This window comes from Adiantum capillus-veneris, chromosome 6, assembly GCF_014529385.1.
Source record: "Adiantum capillus-veneris isolate H3 chromosome 6, ASM1452938v2, whole genome shotgun sequence".
Taxonomy (NCBI): domain Eukaryota; kingdom Viridiplantae; phylum Streptophyta; class Polypodiopsida; order Polypodiales; family Pteridaceae; genus Adiantum; species Adiantum capillus-veneris.
Window position 1 is genome coordinate 6054578 of NC_140936.1, and position 9799 is coordinate 6064376.

Here is a 9799-nt window from a genome sequence, read left to right on the forward strand (position 1 = left end):
TGCTAACAAAAACTACATGCAGTTCTATGCAGTCACTACGTAGATTCTTGGGCTCTCTATCAGGAACGGGGCAGAGGAACCCCAGCTTGAGATTGGGTGGTGTACGTTTGGTGTACATGGCCTTTCCCTTACACACTAGGCCACATGCAGCTAGCACGGGTGGGGTTCCTATATGGAACCAATGGGATAGTGACCTTGTGGATGCTGCATTCCTTCTAGCATCCGAGTTTCTTTTGGTGGATGGCATGATTGTGGTGACATGTCATGCAAAACATCTTTCCATCGTCACTTCAAAGGCAGAGGGAGCTGGTTTCCAGCTGTTGAGGATATTGTACTTACGGCTATCGAAGGCTAGTTGTACGACTGTTCAGGACTATTTAGAGGGGGTATGTTGTTTTTTTGTTTTGATAATGAATAGTAACTTCCATGTTCGTGGGTCAAAAAATAATGTTTTACTTGCTCCCCGCAGGTTGGTACTTTGTTGCTAGCCATTTTTTCACCCCCTAGAACTGGTGGGTGTCGGCTTCCAAGGTACGATCGAGCGGATGGAGAGATTGCAGCAAATGTACGTGGCTTCTCTACAGATGACGACATGTTGTGGGAGAAGCTACCAGGATCAGATTCCACACAGTGGACGCTTGATCGTATGGGCCAGCCTTTTCGTAGAGGTGTTGAGAGGAGTCCAGCGTTTGCCAGGTGGTAGAACTTTTTTGTTAGTTGTTTTTATTGTTCCTATAAAATTATAGGTATAATAAATCTTAAGGTAACTTTTTTTGTGTAGATGGCTACTAGGTACCTTCACAGACATGGGAGATGCTGTGTTGGCTTGTTTTGCAGGAGTTGGGACATTGGCAGCACAATGTTTACTACTACGTAGACATTGCATCAGTTGTGAGAAGGATTGGGTAGTTTTCAGTGCTTGTTTGGAGCTAGCTCAGCGCCTACCTTTCGATTTAGGCTCGACATTGATATTTCATAGGAGTGTCAGAGCTCAGGTAACTGAGCAACCACAGCAGGTGTTCGAGCAGCTTCATCCACTTGACCCACCATTCCCGACACCACTCAGCAATCAGGGCGGGGCAGTAGCAGCACCATATCCCACTTTCACAGCCCCATTTTTGGCATGGCGTGCAACTGGACCGTCTCCCAGTGCATTCATTGCCTCCACATCTGAGGCCCCCCCGGGGTTGATCCATTGCCTCTTTCACTACCTGCAGCCCCCCCCACATATAGTTCACAACCTTTGCCATTTGGAGTAGTTCCCCCACCATTTGGTGCACTGCCCCCGTTGGCATGGCCTTTGTTTCCTCCCAAAGGATATGGCCCCCCACCGCCCTTCTTTCCTCCACATCACCCATGATGTATCAACCCCCATATGTATTTACTTTGGATGCAATGGAACTCATAGATTTGGGGTTTGCTATTTGAAATAGACCGTAATTGTGTGCAAGGAACTTTCTCTTATTAATAGTGTATTGAATGATTCCATGGTGTTTTTTGTTTGAATGTAAGTTGGTCGTGAAATGACAATCAAATTTTAGTTGGAGAGAGAGAGAGAGAGAGAGAGAGAGAGAGAGAGAGAGGAAACAAAAGAGAGAGAGAGAGAGAGAGAGAGAGAGAGAGAGAGAGATGGGTAGATTGTCCCTTCTTTTGGGAATCCGATCGCCCGATTCTTAAAAAGCGCTCGCCAGAAATTTCTCACCCAGAAATCACGTCCGATGGATTCTCATCAGCTTTCTTTTGAGCTTGTGCTCTCGTAACTGGTACGACATTTTCATTTTCTGAGCTACTATGGGGCTGAACAATCCCTAATACATTTGTCGTGATTTTTCTGATTTGGTTTGGATTTTTCGGGCAATCAAGGATCAAGTGAGCGATGCCACATTCAAGACAATAGGCATTTACTTCAGTGATCTCCGTATGAGGACATTGTTTGACCAAGTGGTTGTCACGACTTTTGTGACAATCTGTCTCTGGTTGAGGAGATTCTTTTAGCATTTCCTCTTGGCTATAAGCAAGCTTTGACCTAGATAAGCCATTATTTGCAATGAATCGCAATGTCCTTTCGTCCATTTCATACCTTCTTTCTTTCAACTAAAACCCAGGAGGTGGAGGTTGTACCGGCCTCACCACTCCATGTGTTTCTCTCACATTTTGTTGCTCCGAAGGGTAGTACTCACCTTGGTTGCTATACCACACTGTAGTGGGTACTGGCATTGGTTTATTTGATGCTTCCATCATGGGCATGTATCTCATGTCTACCGGCATTCTAGCACCTGGCAGAGGAGGTTGTTGTCCTAAAACAAGTTGTGGCCTTAAAACTCCTACTTGTCCTGGCGCATTCCCCGTAATGTATCTAGGTGGAGTAGGTGCTTCTGGAACAGGTTGTACATACCTCTCCCTAGCATTTTCCATGCTATAATAGCACTCTTCCCCCGTATGGTTTGTCCATTTTCTCTCAATTTCACACCACTTCGGCTCTCCCGAATCAGACCTTACAAGAGGAATCAACCTCTTGACCAAGTCGTCGATAAGCTTTTCTTGATCAATAGGTGCCGTTGGCTTGGCAATGGACTCACTTATCTGTGAAACACTGTGCTGAGAGGATGTGTCATCTTCTTGACTCTTTAAGTCCTTTTCTTTGTATGCCTCACAGTTATCCACCAGATAAAGAGCTTCTTTGATCAACTTGTTTAGCGTCATCCTCCTTATCATATGCAGATCCTTTTGAAGGCCCGCATGTCTCATTCCCTGGATAAAGATCAGCATTAGTCGTGCCTGCGTAGGTAATTCCACTCTCGGACAGAGCTTAACATATCTCTTGAGACGTAATGATGCTCTGCGTACTGATTCATCCTCTTTCTGTTTGAATCTATGGATTTGCGAGACCGTGTTGTGAGCAATGCCTTTTGGCAAGAATTCTTCAATAAACTCCTCAAACAGCTCATCTATGGTCTTAAAATCCCATTTTTCCACCAAGTCGAACCATGTAGCTACATCATCTTCTAGAGTCAATCCAAATCCCGCAAACTGTGTCGCAAAATCTGAAACTTCCTCTGCTCTAATCACTCTTCTAAAAGCCGTTACGTGATCTCTCGGATCTTTATCTCCAAAGTATTTTCTGTTTACCCATTTCTGGACTTGGGATGGTCTAACTCGTGGATTGTCTACAATTCTATCCAGAGACTCTCCCAATCCTTCTCTCGTTATCGCTCTTGAAGGGAATCTTGGTGGCTCTCTTCTTGAAATTCCTATAGGAATTCTTGTGTTTGGTGGAGGCATTTGTGGTCCTTCATTGACCAAATATCCACCTCTTTCTAGTACAGTCTGTGGATTTGTGCTTTCTACAACTCTGTATTCTCGTCCATACTTGTCGACAACTATAGATCTCCATTGACAGTCGACTCCGTATGTGTAGACATATAAGAGTTTGTAATCCGTTATCTCTCCTAGGTATGGATCTGAGCATCTATAAAGATTGACCTCATTGTCGTCAATGTATCTATATAGTCCTTCACTCTCATGACCAATCATCCAAACTCTCTCAACATGATGGATCTTTATCAATTGCAAGTTTGGAAGATCCATTGAGGGAGGATATTCCTCTATTGTCGGGATCTCTAAGCTTGTGTAAGCTGCGTTTGAATCTAGGGTAGACATGATTTCTGGGCTTAAGAGCTTTTGCTTGGTTCAAGTAGACTTAGTCCACTGTGTTCAAGTTCTTTGGTTAGGGAAAAGTCAAAACTATGTCCAAAACCGCAACCGTTTCATCACAATTCTCGCAAATTGTCGCTTTTAGACACCCCTAACTTGCGGATGAATTTTGAGGCCTCAAACGATGTTTTTTTCAAAGTTGACCTAAATGGTTGCCGTAGGCATGGGACATCCTACGCGATGCCTATATGCTCAGAATTTAACAAAATTTGGTCCAGAGACTCTCCTTAGGTCCAGCAACACAATGGTATGCTCATAATTTCATTTGGACCTAAAAATGGCCTTCAGACATCCTACGCGTAGGATGTCTTTTTGCTCAGAATGACTTGAAATTTTCACCCCATCTTCTCCTTGATGTGCTGATCACAATGGTGTGCTCATAGGTTGGTTTGGAGTCCTAAATCAAGCTGGAGACATCCTACGCGTAGGATGTCTTTTTGCTCTGTTTCAGCTCAAACTTGCACTGTAGCTTCCCCTTGATGTGCTAAACTCACAGCTATTTTTACTTTTTGATCCTGACACCTATAGGTTGGTCAAATGATCAAGAAACTGTTCGAAAAGCCTGATGTCTGTTCTGATGAATTCCCAAGTCAAATCAACTCCAAATTGGACCAAATTTGCCTAGGAGGCTTATCTAAGGCTATATGACAGCATGGTATGGTCACAGTAGAATTTTGGTTTCAGAATTATGCCTTAGACATCCTACGCGTAGGATGTCTAACTGCTCAGAATTGCCCCAAATTTGAATCACAGATTCTCCTTGATGTGCTGATCACTGTGGTATGCTCAGAATTTTGTTTAGAGTCCAAAATCACACAGAAGACATCCTACGCGTAGGATGTCTTTTTGGCCTGTTTGACCCCAGACTTGTCCCACAACTTCCCCTTGATGTCAATAACCCAGTGGTATGCTTAGATTTTGGTTTGGATTTCAAAAGTCCAAAATTTTAGCTGTTCTAGCCTTTTTCAGTCAAAAATGCTAAAGTCTGCTTAAAACCCAATTTTCTCACCCAAATGAGCTGAAAACTCTCACATGCACTCAAAACATCATGTATAACATGCACATGCAGCCGTCTTATGGTTTTGGTCTCAAAATAATGCTTTGGCACAAATTGGGTTGGATGTCTGGCAATTCTCATCTTTTGGCTTTGATCTGTCAAAATTTGGTCAAATTTCCACTTTCCAGGTGAAAATAGGGTAAAACCTACCTTCTGAACACACTGGTAACCTCAGATTTGCAAAATTTCCACCAAATCACCCTGTAGACATCCTACGCGTAGGATATCTACTGCTGATTTTTTGAGACTGAAGTGTCCCTGATACTTTCTTATGCTCTCAGCAAGTGCAAGTATGCTTCACAATTGCAAAAATCACTCAATTTAAGCCTTTTATGAAATTTTACGTTTTCTGACTCCGCCTTTTGGCTTTTGGTCAACAAAAATAGCGAAAAACACCAAAGTCAATATGTTACTAGGGTAAAACCTACCTTCGGAACCCACTGGTGCAGTCAGAATTTTCAAATTTGGTCTCCAGAACCCCCTTGAGACATCCTACGCGTAGGATGTCTATGTTTACAGAATTGCAGGTTTTCTTCACAGAACCCTTGCAAATGCTCTTTTATATGCACATCATCAGTCAGTCATACAAAAATATCCACAAAAGCTTGTTTAATGCATTTTTACCCTCAAAAGCACACTTTTCCGTAATTTCAAATGCAATCAAGCACTTTAGCAAATAATTCAATGCTGAATAGCTCTAGATCAGAATCAAATCACTTGCCTAAAGCTACTCCTACAAATCATATGGGGTTTTGCATCTATGAGTAGAAAAACGCTTCACTGCCACCCACGGACTAGTAAACGCTTTTATCACCTCACAAATCAATCGACCACCAACAACTACTCTAATCCACAGATCCTAACTAAACCTATCTAGTCGTAGACCCTCGGCAAGACACACGCTTCCTAGCTATCCACTTGATCGCGGAATATCCTCTTCCGGATCCACTTAAGAAAAACGCTTTCTTTAGCCGAAACTAAATCAAGCAACCATCACACGAGTGTTAGTAGGAAACCTACTTAGGTCCTTGTGTCCCCGACAGCGGCGCCAATGTTGGATGGGGAGCGACTCACACACCCATGAAGTGCATGCAAACACTACCTAGATCAACATAATGTCAATCGAGGACACATATGACACGATAGGCACACGGAGGAAATCTCTTTAGCTTGTCAGGCTGAGACCATCGTACACATACAACACTCTTGAAGGCCAACTAAACCACAATCAAGAACCTCACTGCTCTCAACTACACCACCTAGCCACATACACACATACGGAAGGTAACTCACCTAATCATGCCAGATTCATACGAAACTTAAGGAACACCATCCCCTCACTAGGATACACCTGTCCCTAAGCTTCTACACTCAAAACCCTCACTCTAAACTATAAGGACGCCTCTTAAGTTCTTCGAAACCGAGCTTAATGACACAGAACAGAAGAAAGTCAACACTAGACCAGTGCCACTCAACAAGGTCGGAGAGTATTGTGAGGGTGAAGACGGCAATACAACTCTACCAGTTGAGTATAACGGCATAAAGACTAAGGCCATACTTGATAGCGGAGCTGGCATTGCCATTGCGACCAAAATGCTATGGAAAAAATGGGAAAAACCAGCAATACGAACAACTAGAATGAAATTGCAACTGACAAATGGGCACATAGAAAGGCCTATATGATTGCTTGAGGCAATTGTGGTATCTTCATGTGGCATAGAGTACGAACATACATTTGCCATAGTAGATTTCGGCAAGAAGAACAATTATGAAATTATCGTTGGTAGGCCGTTCATGAGGCAACTCAAGATGGTGCAGGACTGGGGGTATGATTATTTGTATCTAAGACATGCTGAAACCACTACACGTGTAAACATGAAAAATCATAGCTACCATGATGTCACGAGAACACCTGTGGAAGAATTTGGCTCAGCCACCATTAGTGGATCAGAAGTCCCAGCGTGGCTCAGTAAGAAAAAGGAGATATGGATGTGCGGAGCATCTCAATGTAGTGAATTTGACCACAATGAAAGGACACTAGAGAGGGTCTTGGAAGACGTTGTCTATATACGATAACCCTTTCCTGAAGAGAAGCTCGAACCCCTAGAATGGTCTCAAATTTTGACTACATTGGATGTATGCGTCAATGAAGTCACTCCCACCAAATTTTGTGACGAGAATGGATACGATATCATACCATACTACATGTTGAGCAAAATTGCAGAGGAAGACGAGAATGATGGAGATACTGAGAATACGAGCATCAATAAAATAGAAACGAAACTTGAGATTAATATAGTGGGCTATGTGGACATCCCCACTAAAGAAATCGAGCAGGAGGGAGAAGAATTTTATGATTCTTCTGATCAATGTGAAAACAAAGATAATGCGGGTGACGAGAAGTCGGAAAATACGGAGGGAGACAATCATCAAGATCAAGACAATGACATCTTCTACAATTTCCCAAACCAAAGTGAGAGATGCCAAAAAAGATACAAGAGTAGGCGACACCATAACAGTCTACCAACTAGGCTGAGACCTATGCCGGAGTTTAGGGGTAAGACACATTTCCTTATGAACATTCATGATGTTGATTGTACTAAGGACAAAGTGTCAGGAAGATTTCTTGAGGCTGCTGAAGACTCAGGATTTAAGTCCAGATTGTTGAAACCTACGAAAACCAGCAAAGCAAAAAAAAGAGTTGCAACTGAAAAACTGGATTCTCTGGTGATCCAATTATGACGAAAATTGAACGAAAAACGAGATACAATGATTTGAAACAAAAATTGAAAAATGTATGGACAACTGAAATGGAAAGTAGCGATGGAACGAACGCTAGTGATGGGAGTAAAAAGATAGATGTACCTCCTCACTATTGTAAGTACACCATTCAGGAAAGAAGATTGGTGGTTCAGCAACCAATGAGAGAGCCTAAATCAAACGAGTCCTACGATGGGCCAGAGAACGCCAAGAAAATAGACTTAGCAGAGCCTGGAGAAAGTCCTCGACCTGCTTACATTGCCATAGATCTAAGCCGGGAAGAAGAGGACTTACTGATCAAAACACTTAAGGAATTTCGTGATGTATTTGCATGGTCGTACAAAGATTTGAAGGGGGTGGATCCTAACATTTGTGAACATTCAATCCCTCTGAAGTCTGATGCAAACCCAAGCAAACAACGTCCATACACGTACAATGAGACATTCACCAAAAGGATAAAGGAAGAGATAGACAAAATTATGGAGGCTGAATTTATTTATGAGATAGAGCACACGGACTGGGTGTCACCGATAGTGGTGGTACCCAAGAAAAACGGGAAATTACGAGTGTGTGTGAATCTCAAGAAGGTAAACACAGCAACAATAAGGGACAACTATCCTCTTCCTATCACTGAACACGTCCTGGAACGAGTAGCAGTCAAGCAAGCCTGTAGCTTTATGGACGGATTCTCTAGTTATAACCAATTGGGGGTCAAACTAGAAGATCAATACAAAACAGCGTTTGCAACAAAATGGGGCATATATGCGTTTAGGGTAATTCCATTTGGCTTGACCAATGCTCCAGCCACATTTCAGAGATTAATGACACATGCTTTTAAAGAATACTTATGAATATTCTTGGATATTTACATGGATGACTTGTGTGTCTATTCTCTATTGAGAGAAGACCATATAGATCATCTTAGAAAGGTATTCGAAAAATGCAGAACGTATAGGATTTTCCTCAACCCAAAAAAATGTGTATTCATGGTCCGACAAGGTAAAATGTTAGGCCACATAGTATCGGCTAATGGAATTACCACTGATGAAGACAAGGTAAAGGTGATCATAGAATTGCCAAGACCAAACACTGTACGAGAGGTGCAATCATTTATGGGACATTGTGGATACTACCGACGTTTCATCTACATGTATGCTGTAATAGAAAAACCCTTGTATAGTCTAATCACGCTCTTCATATGGACCAATGAATGTGAGGAGTCATTCCAGAAACTAAAAGATGCACTGGTATCTGCACCAATTTTAAAAGCACCAGATTGGTCAAAGATCTTCCATGTACATGTAGATGCTTCGGCATTTGCAATAGGCTGTATATTAGCACAACCAAGGGAGGGTAATACGGATTTTCCGATCAGTTATGCTAGTAGATAACTCAACAGTGTAGAAAAGAATTATACCACCACTGAAAGAGAAGGATTGGGTATGATATATGCGGTAAAGAAATTTCGGCATTACTTACTTGCGAACAAATTCACATTTTTTGTGGATCATCGGCGCTCTTGTACTTAGTAAACAAACCTTGTAACACGGGACGAATTGTAAGATGGTTCATTGTGTTGCTGGAGTTTGATTTTACAGTAGTAGTTAAGAAAGGAAAAACTCATCAAAGAGCAGACCACCTTTCTCGATTACTACATGGCAAAAAAGCTATTGGGGTAGATGATGATCTCCTAGACGCATACCTGTTTAATATAGAGATGGTACCGAAATGGTCAGAGCAATTTATTCCGTTGTTGACATATGGAATGAATCTTGACGACAAACACACGGTGGAAGACGTTAGACAAGCACGAAATTACACAATGCTTGCGGGAAGAATGTACCATCATGGACACGATGGGATTCTAAGGTTGTGTATAGGCCCAGAGGAGTACGAAGCGTATCTAGAGGAAGCCCATACACAAACATGGGGATTCCATCGAGGAAATCAAATGACCTATGAACAATTAAGAAGACTTGGAGTGTATTGGCCAGGAATGGCAGGCGATGTAGCTAATTACATCAAGAAATGTAACTTTTGCACATCCAATACCACTGTGGATTATGCCACATTATACCAAGTGACAGTAGCACCCGTATGGAGTCATGCTGTTGTGGAATATTTGACTAATAAGGAGTTGCCAGGAGATTGGTCTAAAGCCAGACAAAAGGCTTTACAAATCGAAGCGAATAGGTATACCCTCATTAGTGACCAATTGTATAAAAGAGGAACTGATGACCAACTGAGGTTAGTTCCTCATGAAAATGA